Raw genomic sequence first — 17,131 nt, forward strand, 5'->3', positions numbered from 1 at the left:
TTTGGCTTCCCATCATGAGAGAAACTAATGAAAGAATACCTGAATGTAGCAATGACTAGATGATATAAGTGGAGGATGAGACTGTAACCCTACACTGCCTCATCTGAAATGAAAAATGATTGTTTTACTATCTGACCGGAATCGGAGCTGGTTGCCCATTTGGCCCTGTTTGAAAAAAAAAATGAAAACTACAGCAAATAATGCAGCTTTTAATCATAAAGCTTTATTCCACCTTAGTGCCCATGGTAATATCGGCTATGGTGGGAAATAAATAGCAAGTGCACGCTATTTGTAGCCGCAGTTTGCATAGCGGGTAGCCTGCCACCTGGTATTTTATTAGGTGTCTATGGTGTCCACATTTTCCACCATAGCCACTATTACAATGGGCGCCTATGGCAGCGCCCAAACTTCTGTAGTGCCTCCGGCACCCAATTTCCTGCTTCCATATGATGGGCTAAGAGATCCCTCTCTGGCTTTTATAAATTATTACCTCTTCTGTTACTTTGTTGTTGTTGCTCATTTTCTTCAAATTATTACTGCTCTTTAAAGGGAACCTAAACTGAGAGGGATATGGTTGTTTCCTGTTAAACAATACCAGTTGCCTGGCAGTCCTGCTGATCTCTTTGGCTGCAGCAGTGGTTGAGTCACACACCTGTAACAAGCATGCAGCTAATCCAGTCTGACTTCTGTCAGGGCACCAGATCTGCATGCTTGTTCAGGGGCTGTGGCTAAAAGTATTAGAGACACAGGATCAGCAGGAGAGTCAGGCAACTGGTATTATTTTAAAAGGAAAAATCCATATCCTTCTCAGTTTAGGTTCCCTTTAAACAAAGATTTTATGGCCATAAAAGCAAAAAGTACACATATTTACTTATTATGCATTTGGTATTTTTGACTATAAATAATTTACCGATTTGCCAGGGTATTTTAGTGACTTAATGATGTCATTATCATTTTTTTTTTTTTTTAATCCTCATTCAAAGTTATGTCAAATTATACACTCAGTGATAGAAGCAGATATTCTGGGCTGGATTTTGTCAGCTGAAAAGTCTGTGCAAAAACAAAGTTGCCTGATTTTCAGTTTCACTGCAGATCTTTGTGCTCAGCTGTAGGAAAGTGTCATGTTACATTATTAACGGTGTCCTCTCCAGGTAATGAGTTGATACCAGAATCTCCTTTTGTTGCATCTATGCTAATTCCACTTGGGCTTTCACAAAGCCTTTTAATGCATGTTCTAGCAACCTCAAAGGCATAAAGGACCAAATCTCACTGCCATTTAAGCATTAATCTAAATTTCTATGGCTGCAGTTGCTTTCTGATGTGTAAATGTGTGTACAGATGTGTACTTATGGCAAAACTTGGATAATCAATGCATTGTATATGATTCTGATTACGTAAACACTGCATTTTTCCTTATGTTTTCCAATATGATCTTCAGATTCGATCAGTCAGCCTAGCTAGTGACCACTACTGTATTAAGACATAACTCCAGTAAAGCCTTTGTGGCTAGGCCGAAATCTAGTAACCTATTACCTGTAATTGTTTGTTTTAATTAGATCCTGCAGTTTTCTGGAAAAGTAATGGTGACAGGTCTTATAGTATGTTCCATGTCTCTGAACTACAGTGTAACATTCGCTGAGGCTGCGGGCACGCGGGGTGTCTCCGCAGCCGCCTCGCTGTCCTGCTCAGGAGGTTCGCCTGTTCCTCTGGCGTCTAGTACGCCGAGGACGGGATTGTCATTTGCCCAGAGGGTTGCTGTATTGCGCGGGCGCGCGTGTAGACAGGACCTTTATGCGGGGATGAGGCGTGTCAGCTGACCGGCTGGTCGGCTGACGTCAGAGGTGACTCACAGCGCTCCGGATTGGCTGATTGAAGTGGGCGCGGCCGTGGGGGTCTCCTCTGCTTCAAAAACCTTCGGTGTTCACTCGCAACTGGTCTGCTGTTGCGAATGCTTATGTGTTAGCGCTCAGACCTTAGATAGTATCCGGTGTGCTTTGATCTGGGAGGAAACCAGGGATTTCACACAAGACTAGGATTATTGTATTATTGTATATTTTGATATTCTGTGTATGACTCTGGCTTATCTCTGACCCTGCTCTTGCTAATCGATTCTGTACCTCTGCCCATCTGACTCTGTTGCTGAACTCTGCCTGATATTCTACTACTCTCTTGCCTGCCGATTCTGTACTGTACCTGCCTGCCTGTTGCCGATCCTAGCCTGTCTGACCTCTCTACTCACCAGTGAGCCCTTGTCACTGGTGAGGTGCTCTCTGATAGTACTCACCAGCTCCTCTGGTGAGGTCTAGCCAAACTATTCAGTTACTGTTGTACCAATAGTACCCACCAGCTCCTCTGGTGAGGTCTAGCCAAACTATTCAGTTACTGTTGTACCAATAGTACCCACCAGTAGGGCTTCACGATTTCTCGGTTTGAAACCGAAACCGCGGTTCCTGTGAAGACGATCTGGGGATCGTCTGTATCCGGCGGTTTTCGGTTTTAAATGAGCGGGGGCGGGAGAGGCGCGTCCAGTGCAGAGCGGCACACAGTTCTAGGTAGGTACGCCGTACGGGACTCGGGGGGCGGATCCAGTGGCAGAAGCAGTGCATATTTATGATGCGAATGAGCTGGGCAGCGGAGGGAGGAGAGTCCAGTCTGGAGCGGCGCTTCACACACAGCTTCACCAATCGCTGGATAGCAATGGAATGACGGAGGCGTTAGGCGGAGCTGTACGCTCTAGTACAGCTCCGCCTACCGCTGCCGTCATACCATCGCTATTCAGCGATTGGTGAAGCTGTGTGTGAAGCGCCGCTTCGGACTGGACTCTCCTCCCTCCGCTGCCCAGCTCATTAACATCATATATATGCACTGCTTCTGCCACTGGATCCGCCCCCCGAGTCCCGTACGGCGTACCTACCGATCTATACTGGGCACTTTACTAGCTATACTGGGGCACTACCTATTCATACTGGGCAGTGGCGCTATACTAGCTATACTGGGTACTATAATGGGGCACTATACTAACTATACTGGGGCACTATACTAGCTATACTGGGGCACTATATTGGGGCACTATACTAGCTATACTGGGGCACTATAGTAGCTATACTGGGGCACTATAGTAGTTATACTGGGGCACTATAGTAGTTATACTGGGGCACTAGACTAGCTATACTGGGGCACTAGACTAGCTATACTGGGGCACTAGACTAGCTATACTGGGGCACTATACTGGGGCACTATACTAGCTTTACTGGGGCACTATACTAGCTATACTGGGGCGCTATACTGGGGCGCTATACTAGGGCGCTATACTAGCTATACTGGGGCACTAGACTAGCTACACTGGGGCACTATACTAGCTATACTGGGGCACTAGACTAGCTATACTGGGGCACTAGACTAGCTATACTGGGGCGCTATACTGGGGCACTATACTAGCTATACTGGGGCACTATACTTGCTATACTGGGGCACTATACTGGGGCACTATACTAGCTATACTGGGGCACTATACTGGGGCACTATGCTAGCTATACTGGGGCACCATGCTAGCTATACTGGGGTAACTATACTAGCCATACTGGGGCAACTAAACTCCCTATACTGGGGCAACTATGCTAGCTATGCCGCCACACCCAAGCCCCCCCCCCCCCCCCCCCAAACCCGCTGTGCACGGTACTGTACACTACAGTAGGATGCCACCCCCCAGTCCCCAGAGAAAAAATTTGGTCAGAAAGTGGTCCCTGGGCCGGAAAAGTTTGGGGACCCCTGCTGGACGCCACAGTCCATACACTATTGTTTAAGCTCAGGGGTACATTGTGAATTTAGTGCTAAAGCTTGTTTTGGAAAAAATCGTGAAAAAAATCGAAATCACAATTTTTGACAGAAAAATCACAATTTCAATTTTTACCCAAAATCGTGCAGCCCTACCCACCAGCTCCTCTAGTGAGGTCTAGTCAAACTATTCAGTTACTGTTGTACCAATAGTGCCCACCGGCTCCTCTGGTGAGGTCTAGCCAAACTATTCAGTTACTGTTGTATCAATAGTACCCACCAGCTCCTCTGGTGAGGTCTAGCCATGCTATTCAGTTACTGTTGCACCAAGCACTATACACCTAGCTATTCTGCTAGCTATACTTGCATTATTGGTGATTCTGCAGATCACCACATAATCAGGTATTGCATCTGTATTATCGGTGATACTGCAGATCACACATAATCAGACGTCTGTGTTGCTACACCAATCGTTACATACAGCTTTTATAGCTCCTGGAGAACAAGTCTTCTTTAGCTCTCCTCTCTATAGATTTAACTCGATAACTTGCTTTTGTTTGCAGTATTTCCCCTGAGCAGAGAATGGGCCTGAGTTGACCTTACCTTTCCTCACATGTCCTAAAATGCCTAAATAGGAAAAATACTAGTACACATGGCTAGGAGAGGTATACAAGGACCTCTTCAGTAAGTTGAGGTAGGGCATTTTGCAGATATGCACAAAGTTATAACACCAGTAACTTGGGGTCTGCAAAAACAGGTCCAAGGAATGATTTAATTCTGCAAATGGGGGCTATTACAATTGTGTGGGTTATAGAGGGCATATTTGATAAAAACTTGGAACCAGTCTGTACACTTTAAAGTACAACTGTAATGAGATCGATATGGAGGCTGCCATATTTATTCCCTTTTAAACAATACCAGTTGCCTGGCAGCCCTGCTGATCTATTTGGTTGCAGTAGTGTCTGAATAATACCAGAAAGAAGCATGCAGCTAATCTTGTCAGAGCTGACAATAATGTCAAACACCTGATCTGCTGCATGCTTGCTCAGGCTCTGTAGCTAAATGTATTAGAGGCAGAGGATCAACAGGATAGCCAGGCAACTGGTATTGCTTAAAAGGAAATAAATATGGCAGCCTCCACATACCTCTACAGTTGTCCTTTAAAGAGAATCTGTACTCTAATATTCTTAGACTAAAAAGCATACCATTCTATTCCTTATTTTCTCCTGTGCCCCTCTGTGCTGTTTCTGCCACTCTCTGCTGCAATCCTGGCTTGTAATTAACAGTTTAAGGCCTCTTGCACACTGCAAGCAATTCAGATTCAGATTCCGCTTTTTAATCTGTTTTTACTTCCGATTCAGATTCAGATTTGCAGTTTGCTCCTTGCACACTGCAAATCTGAATCTGAATCGGAGGTAAAAACTGATTAAAAAGCGGAATCTGAATCTGAATTGCTTGCAGTGTGCAAGAGGCCTTAGGCAGTGTTTACAAACAAACTAACCAGCTTGTGATAGGCTCACATAAGCAGAGTGTGAGTCACACAGAGCCTGCAGGGGGCCTGGAGGGTGTGTGTATAGCTTCTGCCAATGACAAACAGTGCAGCACATTCCACACATTCCAGCCTCTGCCGACAGAGCCGACAGACGAGAGCAGATTAGATCATATAACAGAGATGATACAGCCACTGTGCAAGTAGGAAAGGCTGCAGTAAGCCAGAGCACATTAGAGCAGGCAAAGGAACTTATAGGATAGAAGAACTAAGGCTGAAATTTTTGTTACAGAGTCTCTTTAAAGAGAACCCGAGGTGGGTATTTAAAATCTTAAGAGAACACAGAGGCATGTCCTGTGCGCTATGACATGCCTCTGTGTCAGGGGCGTCTCTAGCCATTTTGTCACTCCAGGCGAGAAAACCTGTGGCGCCCCCCCTCCCCCCCCCCCCCCCCTGTGAGGTGCCACTTGATGAAAATAATCGTTTTACCATAAAATAATTGTAACGCAGCAATGATTCACTTAAAATCATAATGCGGCAATCTTTCACTAGAAAATAACCATAACGCAGCAATGATTCATAATAAAATATAATGCAGCAATGATTCACCATAAAATAATCGTAATGTGGCCAGCGTTCACCAGGAAATATTATGTGGCCTGCGTTCACCAGGAAATAATCGTATGTGGCCAGCGTTCACCAGGAAATAATCGTATGTGGCCAGCGTTCACCAGAAAATAATCGTATGTGGCCAGCGTTCACCAGAAAATAATCGTATGTGGCCAGCGTTCACCAGGAAATAATCGTATGTGGCCAGCGTTCACCAGGAAACAATCGTATGTGGCCAGCGTTCACCAGGAAACAATTGTACGTGGCCATCGTTCACCAGGAAACAATTGGATGTGGCCAGCGTTCACCAGGAAATAATCGTATGTGGCCTGCGCCAAGTGTTATGGGTGGGCTGAGGGGGGGGGGGGGGTTGTTACTCAGGGCCAGCCAGGGCGGCATATAAAAAATTATCAAGAGCAGAGGGCACTCACTGTGAGGTGTCGCCTCGGCAGATAGTGTGTGTGCAGTGTAGCCAGCCGGCGGTGGCACTGGTCCCTGGTGCGTCACATGGTGCCTTCAAGCACGTGTGACAGGCGGGGGGCGGCGCCGCACGTATAAACAAACTAGCGTGCGGTAGTTCGCGCTGCACGAAGAGGGAGAGGGGGTGAACTAGTAGGCGGCGGCACAGCACGTATAAACTAACTAACGTGCGGCTGCTCGCTCTGAAGGGAGAGGGAGGGGACGGACCAGTAGGCGGCACCGGGCACAGGCTGAGCTGCCTGTCACAGCCGGCCCGGCGCTGAACTGATAATGTGGGGAAAAAAAAAACACACGCACACAGCGCGGCGAAAGAGCACCCACGCCCACCCAAGGCGCTCTAGGCCAAAATTTATAGTTGCCTGGTGACAGAGACGCCTCTGACTGCATCTGTCCCCTGGCTGTCTCGCTCCAGTGTCTGTGTGCAGCCAGTGACACAGGTGGGGGGTCAGACTGTCGGGGGCATAAGCTGGCTGGCCGCTGGCTCCTGGTTTGACTGGCGTGGGGCGGAGTTAAAAGCTGGGCCACACGAGGTAAACACTTTACCTGTGTGGCTACTGAGAAGAAGGGGCACGGCTTTAAAGAAGGAGCCTGGCAGAGAAGAGCAGTATTGATTGCTCTATTGGCTGGGGAGAAGTGGAGGTGGAGGCACTGCTGAGCACATGGTAGTGTGCCGAGCACCGGGGACTGAGTCGGGAGGTAATATAATATAACAAAAACAAACATGGTCACAGTAGCAGCGGCGGGGGAATGCGCCTCACCACCTCATGGCGCCCCAGGCAACCGCCTATACTTGCCTGGTGGGTGAGACGCCCCTGCTCTGTGTCTTGCTATTGCCGCCTCTATTCCCCCCAGGGTCTGCTGTGTCTCCCTGTAAAAAGCACTAGGCTAGCGACAATCTCCTTGTCGCTAGCCTTGTATTTACCTGTAGGCTGTCATTCTATCTGGGCTCCCCTACCTCTGTCCCCGCCGCTGCCCACCTCCATGAGCTTCCTCCAATCGGAAGCTAAGCCGTGACCTGGGAGGTACTTCCTGGGTCGCGGGTTAGCAGCGGGGAGCCCAGATAGAATGACAGGCTGGAGGTAAATACAAGGCTAGCGGCAAGGAGATTGTTGTTAGCCTAGCGCTTTTTACAGGGGGGCACAGCAGACCCTGGGGGGGGGGGGGGACTAGAGGCGGCAATAGCAAGACACAGAGGCATGTCATAGCGCACAGGACATGCCTCTGTGTTCTCTTAAGATTTTAAATACCCACCTCGGGTTCTCTTTAAAGAAAAATGCCCAGATACACACACAGTAAGTGTAGCACGACTAGGTGGGAATGTAATTTTAACCGTTCTGTGTTCTACTGTAAGATTTTGATCACTGTAAATTACCTGTCTCTGATCCTGAATATTTTAATCTGTTAAATACATGTTTTTGTTGCCATTAAAGAGTAACTGTAGTGAAAATGACTTAATGAATAAAATTGCTTATAGTTCACTGTATTCATTTATAGATTAAAGGTAGCCATACACTGGTCGATATGACATTAGATCGACCAGCTGACAGATCCCTATCTGATCGAATCTGATCAGAGAGGGATCGTATGGCTGCCTTTACTGCAAACAGATTGTGAATCGGTTTCAGCCTGAAACCGATCACAATCTGTTGAGCTGCTCCTGGCGCCTGTCTCTCCCCCCCCCCCCCCCCCCGTATTCATTACCTAAAGCTGGTTCCGGGTCCTCTGCTCCGCGCTGCACCCCGCACCGCATCCCAGCGTACACTGTGTCACTCCGTGACCAGGAAGTTTAAATAGAGCGCCCTCTATTTGAACTTCCAGTCACTGCAGTGACACAGGAAGTTAATGTACGCTGGGATGGAAGCAGGAACAGAGCCGTGCAGCGCGGAGAAGATGCCCGGGAGCCAGCGTCAGGTAATGTATACCTGATCGGATCGGCTGCCGCTAGCGACGCGCTCCCTACCCGCGGGCGATCGACGGTATTTTTCCGCACGGCGCGATCGACGGACGATCGGTGGGTGCGTTTAGCGCGAACGATAGGCAGCAGATTCGATCCCAGTGATCAAATCTGCTGTCGAAACGGCCGCAAATCGGGCCAGTGTATGGCCAGCTTTAGTCAGTGTGTGTTTGTTGTAAAATCGTTCCTCTCCCTGATTTACATTCTGAAATGTATCACTAGTTGTAACCGCTTTAGTTTTGCCTGGTGATCTTTGCAAAATGTTTGCTTCTGAGCGTTTTATTCATAGAGGGAGCGATACTGTTTGCTTGGCAGTTGAAAAAAAGTTATTGCCTACAATGCAACAAGGTTCACAGACGGCAAACTGTCATGACCATGATCATGACATCACACTGTCAGGGGTTTCACCACAATATCAGCCACACAAACCCTCCTGATGATCTATTCAAGAAAAGGTAAAGAGTTTACATAAGAAAAGGGGTTATCCGCTACTGATTGGGTGAATCCTTGGTTACAGTTTTCTCCTTTGGTTACAATGCATGTAGAACTATTTCTTGTTGTTTTTAGATTGCAATAAACAATTGATGGTTTATTTGGTGATAATGGGTGATCATGATTACCACAGGCTAGCGCTTTGTACCCGCAGTAGATTATCATTGCCAGAAAAGATCCGTGACATCTGGTCATTGATGACTGGACAAACTGGAAGATCTTTAGCTGATCTCTGTTGTAGCTTCCGCTGTTTCTTCTACTTCTTCTCGTCTTCCACCTTTCATAGGGCAGAAACCATTGGAAATGGTGTTTGCAAAATTTGACCAAAGTAGGATAATTTCTTTAATGAATATCATTGTTTTTTGTTTTTAAAGGACCACTGCTTCTAATCACTCTGTTTTGTAGCACAGCACCCCTCTTTTGATTTGCAAACAATAACTCATCCTGTATGTTAATGTTGTTTTCCACTGTTGACTGGAAATCTCAGAGTTGTCAAATCGTGTTGATCACCTTCTTGCACAGATTGCTTATGGTGTTCTACAGAGCTCAGCAGCAACTCAATGACTTTATCTTCTTTTGTAGTGTCATCACCATGAGATTTTTTTTGGGGGGGGGAGAGAGAGATGACTGAATGCAATTTGAGAACGTGTGTGTATAAAAGGGGAGGGAAAGTGGCATCCGGTCAAGTACTGGAGGTTTGACTCCTCTAGGTCTTCAATAATAAAATATTCTGAACAATGATAAGGTGGTAAGTTGGTTTTTGGTTTTGGTGGTAAGATTTCAATGCTATATGATTTTGGCACTGGAATATCTGATAGGATGTTAGTGTATCCCTGGCAGGAATAATGTGTCCCCGAACACGGCGTAGATTTCATTTACCAAGGTCAAGAAGTAGTTAGGTTGCTGATGTAATTAGGGTTGCAATGGTATGAAAATCCACGGTATGATAACCGTAAAAAAAAAATTAAAAAAAAAATACCACAGTATGACGGTATCACGGTATACAGTATTACACAATTCTCGTTTCAATTATCCTGAGCCTGCATAATCTGTGGCTGGAAATGCAACAGGTTCTCTTGAGCTTATCTGCCGTGGTGGCAGTCAGGTCACAGGTGACATGGGGAGAGATCAAACACATTAGACTTTGATTATGGTAGGATTAGATTGTGAGCTCTTATGAGGACAGTCAGTGACATAACTCTGTAGAGTGCTGCAGCAGATGTCAGTGCGATAGGAATACAGAATAATAATATGGTGGGCATTAGACTATGGTGGAATTAAATTGTAAGCTCCTATGAGGGCAATCAGTGACATAACTATAAACGTTATACAATCTTTACTGAAGCATTGTAAAATAAATACATCATAATCTTAATACAGGTCAGAGAGAGGAAAGTGAGAGAGAAGGAAGGGAAATACACAGCAGTCTGTGAGAGAAGGCAGATAGGGAGAGTAATGTTGGGTACACACGTTGCGATTTCTGGTCGATCGATTATTTCCGACATGTTCGATCGGGTCTCGATCGATACAGCCGTCGATTTTACTCATGTTAAGTATGCAAAATTGACGGCTGTATCGATCGAAACCCGATCGAACATGGAAATAATCGATCGACCAGGATCGATCCCACCGATCAAGTGGGAAATCACAACGTCTGTACCCAGCATAAGAGATAGCAGAGAGAGATGCAAGAAAGTGGAAGAGTATCACAAAATAGAGGCGGTAGAGGAAAAGGATAGTGGGGGGGAGAGTCTCTGCAGCTGATAAATTCACCACTGCTTGCATTCTGGCGGCACTTTCAAACAAGCCGGGAATTAGGGGGTGGTGCTCATCCTTAGAGCAGGAAGCTCTGCAGGGCTATAATATGAGCTCCGTCGGTGTCCTTTAGCTGTTAACATGATTGAAACGGATCCACCTGCTAATTGTTTAATAACAGGGCAATGTCGCCCTGGGCACTAAATGCTGCTCAGAAGCACCTCTGGCCGGGAGCGCTCTGCGTGTGCGTTCCTGCCACGGCCAGGAGCTCTCTGGATATGCGCTCCAGCTGCGGCATCATGGCCTGTCCTGCGTGTTACCATCCGGCACCAGTCAGCAAGCTTTTGGGAGCTTGCTTTTCTAATGGGGGAGAGACGGAGAGCAGGGCAATAGCGGAGCGGTGGCGGGGATGATGCAGAAGGCTGCGAAAGCATTAAAAAAACTGTATTTTGAGAATCTGCATGGTACGATTACCATGCACATTGAAACTGCGGTATACCGCGACAACCCTAGATGTAATTATGATTAGGAATTTGAAAGAAATTAAAATGGAAACTTTGAGGATTAATACAATACTCTTTCATTAGTGCTTTGAGCTTCATACACACTGAACTGAACTCATTTGGGATGTACTTGACCTAGAATCTAGCTTGTATAAGTGTCTTCTGAGGTTGCTTTAACCACTTAAAGGGAACCTTAACTGGGGGGGGGGGGAAAGACACTCACTTACCTGGGGCTTTGCCAAGCCTCCTGCAGCCGTCCTGTGCCCGCGCCGGTCCTTTGGTGCCCTCCGGTCTCCCTCCGCGGCTAAGTTTCGTTTTCGGCCAACTGCCAGTCGTCCTCCGGCAAAGTGTGTCCTTCTTCCGCATTCCCTGACGTGCTCCGCATTCCCTGACGCTTTGCCGGAGGACGACTGGCAGTCGGCCGAAAATGAAACTTAATCGCGGAGGGAGACCGGCGGGCACAGGACGGCTGCAGGAGGCTTGGCAAAGCCCCAGGTAAGTGGTTTTTTTTTCCCCCACAGTTAAGGTTCCCTTTAAGGACTGCAGTCTTAACCACTTCACCACTGAGGGGGTTTACCCCCTGACCACCAGAGCAATTTTCACCTTTCAGCGCTCCTTCCATTCATTCGTCTATAACTTTATCATTACTTATCACAGTTAAACGATCTATATCTTGTTTTTTCCACCACTAATTAGGCTTTCTTTAGGTGGGACATTATGCCAAGAATTATTTTATTTTAAATGTGTTTTAATGGGAAAATAGGAAAAATCTGGGAAAAAATTAATTATTATTCAGTTTTCGGCCATTATAGTTTTTAATTAATGCATGCTACTGTAATTAAAACCCATGAAATGTATTTGCCCTTTTGTCCCGGTTATAAAACTGTTATAAAATTGTCCCTATCACAATGTTTGGCGCCAATATTTTATTTGGAAATAAAGGTGCATTTTTTTCAGTTTTGCGTCCATCCCTAATTACAAGCCCATAGTTTATAAAGTAACAGTGTTGTACCCTCCTGACATAAATATTTAAAAAGTTCAGTCCCTAAGGTAACTATTTATGTATTTTTTTTATTGTACATTTTTTTATTTTTTTTTTTAATTACAAAAAAAAATTGGGAGTGTGGGAGGTAATGAGTTAATTTTTTGTGTAAAAGTAATTTATTTGTATGTGAAAAATGTGTAGGGTGTAGTTTTACTATTTGGCCACAAGTTGGCCAAAGTAACTTTTTGTTTTAATGCGACCTCCAAGCGTCCTTCCGGAAGCTTGGAGAAAGTACTTGGAGGCTGGGTAAGATCACAATGATCGTGCTGCCCATCGGAGAGCAGCGGATCATTGCGGGACTTAGATCAACGAACGGGAATGGATTTTCCCGTTCATTGATCTCCGGGCGAGCGGGCGGCGGCGTGTTTACTAGCGGCGGGCGGCGTGTTTACGAGCGGGAGCGCGGACAGCGGCGGAAGTGCGCAAAGTACGGATTTCTCCGTCCCTGGGTGTTAAAGGATGGAAAAAGGGACGGAGAAATTCGTACGCGTGGGGGGAAAGTGGTTAAAACCCCTTAAGGACCAGACACTTCTTTTCCATTCAGACCACTGCAGCTTTAACAGTTTATTGCTCGGTCATACAACCTACTATCTAAATGAATTTTACCTCCTTTTCTTGTCAGTAATACAGCTTTCTTTTGGTGCTATTTGATTGCTGCTGTGATTTTTAGTTTTTATTATATTCATAAAAAAAAACATGAATTTTGTAAAAAAAAAACATTTTTTTTAAACTTTCTGTGCTTACATTTTTCAAATAAAGTAAAATTTCTATATAAATGTATCTGAATTTATTGTGCTACATTTCTTTGATCAATAAATAGACACTTCTTGGATTTTTTTTTTTTTTGGGGGGGGGGGGGGGGGTAAAAGTTATAACGTTTACAAACTATGGTGCAAAAAGTGAATTTCCCCAGTTTGAAGCATCTCTGACTTTTCTGAGCACCTGTCATGTTTCATGAGGTTGTAAGGAGAACGGAGGCGCCAACAGAATAAAATATATCTAAAAACTTTAAAATTCCTCGGGAGGCGGTGGTGGACTCATCTCCCCGAAGCAGGCATGATACTGTCGGTTTTAGTACAAACAAATGTATTTATATACTCCAACCTACAGCGCAATGCGTTTCACGGGTATATCCCCCGCTTCCTCAGGCAATGACGAACCGGAGTACACACAGTGCAGTCTTAAGGTCACAATAAGCGCCTCTCTTGACAGAGGCGCTTATCGTGACCTTAAGATTGCACTGTGTGTACTTCTGTTCGTTATTGCCTGAGGAAGCGGGGGATATACCCGCGAAATGCGTTGCGCTGAAAGTTGGAGTATATAAATACATTTGTTTGTACTAAAACCAACAGTATCGTGTCTGCTTTTGGGGAGATTAGTCCACCAACGCCTCCCGAGGAATCTTTAAGTTTTTAGATATATTTTATTCGGTTGGCGCCTCTGTTCTCCTTACAATATCAGCATCCACACCTTGTGGAGGGATTGAATTCCCTGTCTTCTCCTAATCTACAGAGAGCGACCATCTTAATCCTGAGTGAGGACAGGCCTAATCTCCTCACCTGCCTACACAGTGGTTGCCTAATTGGTAACCCTGACTTGTGAGTATATCTATCATATACTTTTTCCATTTACCCATCACCCAACTTACTACACTATATTGGGCTCTCGGTGTCCCTTCTTTTTCTTCATGAGGTGCTAGAATTCCAGGATAGTATAAATACCCCCCAAATGACCCCATTTTGGAAAGCAGGCATGGTGAGTTCATAGATTTAATCTTTTGTCACAAGTTAGCGGAACATGACACTTTGTGACAAAACAACAACAAAAAAGTTTCCATTTCTGTTAACTTGTGACAAAAAAAATGAAATCTGCCTCGGACTCATCATGCCCCTCTCTGAAAACTTTGGGGTGTCTACTTTCCAAAATGGGGTAATTTGTGGGGTGTGTTTACTGTCCTGGCATTTTGGGGGGTGCTAAATTGTAAGCACCCCTGTAAAGCCTAAAGGTGCTCATACGACTTTGGGCCCCTTAGCGCATCTAGGCCCCTTAGCGCACTCAGGAGAAGTAGTATAATGTGTTTTGGGGTGTATTTTTACACATACCCATGCTGGGTGGGAGAAATGTCTCTGTAAATTAGAATTTTTAGATTTTTTTACACATTGTATATTTACAGAGATATTTCTCCCACCCAGCATGGGTATGTGTAAAAATACACCCCAAAACACATTATACTACTTCTGAGTACGGCGATACCACATGTGACACTTTTTTGGCAGCCTAGTTGCGCAAAGGGGCCCAAAGTCCAATGAGTACCTTTAGGCTTTACAGGGGTGCTCACAATTTAGCACCCCCCCACATGCCAGGACAGTTAACAAACCCCACAACTGACCCCATTTTGGAAAGTAGACACCCCAAGGTATTCCATGAGGGGCATGGTGAGTTCATAGAAAATTTTATTTTTTGTCATAAGCGAGCGGAAAATGACACTTTGTGAAAAAAACAAACAAACAACAATTTCTGCTAACTTGTGACAAAAAATAAAATCTTCTATGAACTCGCCATGCACCTCACGGAATACTTTGGGGTGTCTTCATTCCAAAATGGCATAATTCGTGGGGTCTGTCCTGGCATTTTAGGGTCTCCGCAATCATTACATGTATGGCCAGTATTAGGAGTTTCTGCTATACTCCCTTATATTGGGCATACGGGTAATGCTCTCTGGGCTGAAAGGAAAAATGAACGGCAAACTATCAACCAATCAATGTGGATGAAAAAATATGACGTAGGAGCTGCCACCCAAAAACGTCCAAACCCACTCAGCTCGTATGCCCTGGCAACCCCGATTTCTCCATTCACATCGATCGATGTGGATGAACAAATCATTACCAGAGTTCTTTTTTGATACAAAGTGCTTGCCAAAGCATAGGAACTCCAACACCACCCCTCAGCTCATATGCCTCAGCAAACGTATCTTTTTTTACTGCGGAGGAGAAATCTCGTCCTGCAGCGCTGCATGCACCGACTTGTGTGTAATCTGACAGACGCACAATGCTTCTGTCAGGATGCACCATCAGTGCTGTAGCTGGTTGGATGGTCGGTCGGTCCACCTGGAAGGGTAAAGGATGGAAAAAAGAGAGCGCGAGAAAAAAAAAAACATACAAAAAAAAACAAACAAGCAGCAAAGCAATAACTTCATTAACATTAACATCATTTTTTATAAACTTTGTTAAACATTTTTAACCCAAACATTAACATTGGGAACTAAACATAAACTTTTTTGCTTACCTGTTTGTTTTTTTTTCCTTTACCTTTCCGAGGACAAACCTCTCATCCCCCATGGGACAATGTGCAAAGTGCAAATCGCACAGAGATGTGCCGAAGTACATTATGCACTTTGTCCCAAGTGAAAGGAGAGGTTTCTGGCAGCACTCTGTATTAGGGTCTCTGGAAACCTGATGTCTGGGTTCACACTGCATATTGGCATATCCGGTGGGTCGCATGCACCGCATCGCCCAAAACAGACCTTCAGGGAATACAGCACGAGTAGCATTCGACTTAGTAATCGCATTCGGCCTAGTAATTAACTGCGTCGCCGAAGACTAACATGACTTCCGGGCCAATCTAAATTGCCGCAGAAGCCACGCAGTAACGTAGGCATGCACTAGTGTTCAGTCAAGCACTTCCGGCATAGGGGGGACTGCAAAGTGTGACTTTCGCTAGGCAATTTTCTCTAACGCATCGCGCCAGTGTGAAATGGCACAGAGACCCTTATGTGCCTACTGCTATGTCTGGAGTTCCCTACTCTCTCTAAAAGTGTGTTTGCTCATGATACCTTTGGAAACACTCCCCTAGGCATAAGCCAGGCTGGCCAGGAAAGGTGGGACAGTAAACAATGGTGTCTCGCCTTATTCCAGCCCTGCTGCAGACACGACAACTATTTCTTGGGGTGCGTTGATTTGGGGTACTCGGAATGGGAAAGGCGTAGTGCCTTTCATGTAGCCGGCTAACTACAATTTGGGGTTGGGCCACAGCACCTCCTGGATACAGGAGTTCCGTAACGATCTTTTCCTGGAATTTAAGGAAAGATCCAGTTCTCCCAGCCTTAGGCCACATACAGACATCAGACCATAGTCTTTGGAAAATGAAAGATCACAGACCAATCTTACCACCCTTCCTGTAGTATAAGAGCCATACTCTACACAGTCTTTTCTATGGAGCTGAACTCCACATCAGAAAAAAATCATTGCAAGATGCTGCACACACAGATGCTGTACAGACACAAAAGATCAGTATCTGCAAAAGATCTGTTCCTGCCAAAAATCCATTCCTGCAAATTGCAATGATAGTCTATGAGATCTGCAGATCATCATACACACATGATTTAACTGACATTCATCTGCAGACCTGAAAATCCATCCTGGTGGATCTGATCTGCAGATGAATGTCAGTTAAATCATGTGTGTATGATGATCTGCAGATCTCATAGACTATCATTGCAGTTTGCAGAAATGGATTTTTGGCAGGAACAGATCTTTTGCAGATACTGATCTTTTGTGTCTGTACAGCATCTGTGTGTGCAGCATCTTGCAAAGATTTTTTTCTGATGTTGAGTTCAGCTCCATAGAAAAGACTGTGTAGAGTATGGCTCTCATACTACATGAAGGGTGGTAAGATTGGTCTGTGATCTTTCATTTTAGTCTGATGTGTGTATGTACCCTTACTGTAGAGAACAAAGCTGTTGTAAATAGCCAATTGAATTAGATAAACAGACACTTTTTTTTATACCCGTGTCTGGTTTTGCGGGAAACTAAGTAGGGCCCTAACATCTGGTGATTGAAGTCCACCCCTCCCATGTTAGCATTATAGTCACGTTGAATTTGCACTGTCTTGTCTGTGTGAATGGTGGACAGAAGGTAAACGTCCGTCTTGTCCTTCCATTTCACCATGAGCAGTTCATCGGTACACAAAGCAGCCCGCTCCCCCCCCCCCCCAACGTGCAAGCCGGGTACTAACGAGCCGTTGGGGGAAGC

General features: G+C 45.4%; 1 protein-coding gene across 6 annotated transcripts in view; it reads left to right on the top strand.

Annotated features, from left to right (window-relative positions):
• Positions 1–17,131, top strand: part of PSD3 (pleckstrin and Sec7 domain containing 3) — a 674,009-nt gene that overhangs the window by 304,291 nt on the left and 352,587 nt on the right. The gene's annotated exons all lie outside the window — the stretch shown is intronic.

Source organism: Hyperolius riggenbachi, chromosome 1, assembly GCF_040937935.1.
Source record: "Hyperolius riggenbachi isolate aHypRig1 chromosome 1, aHypRig1.pri, whole genome shotgun sequence".
NCBI lineage: Eukaryota > Metazoa > Chordata > Amphibia > Anura > Hyperoliidae > Hyperolius > Hyperolius riggenbachi.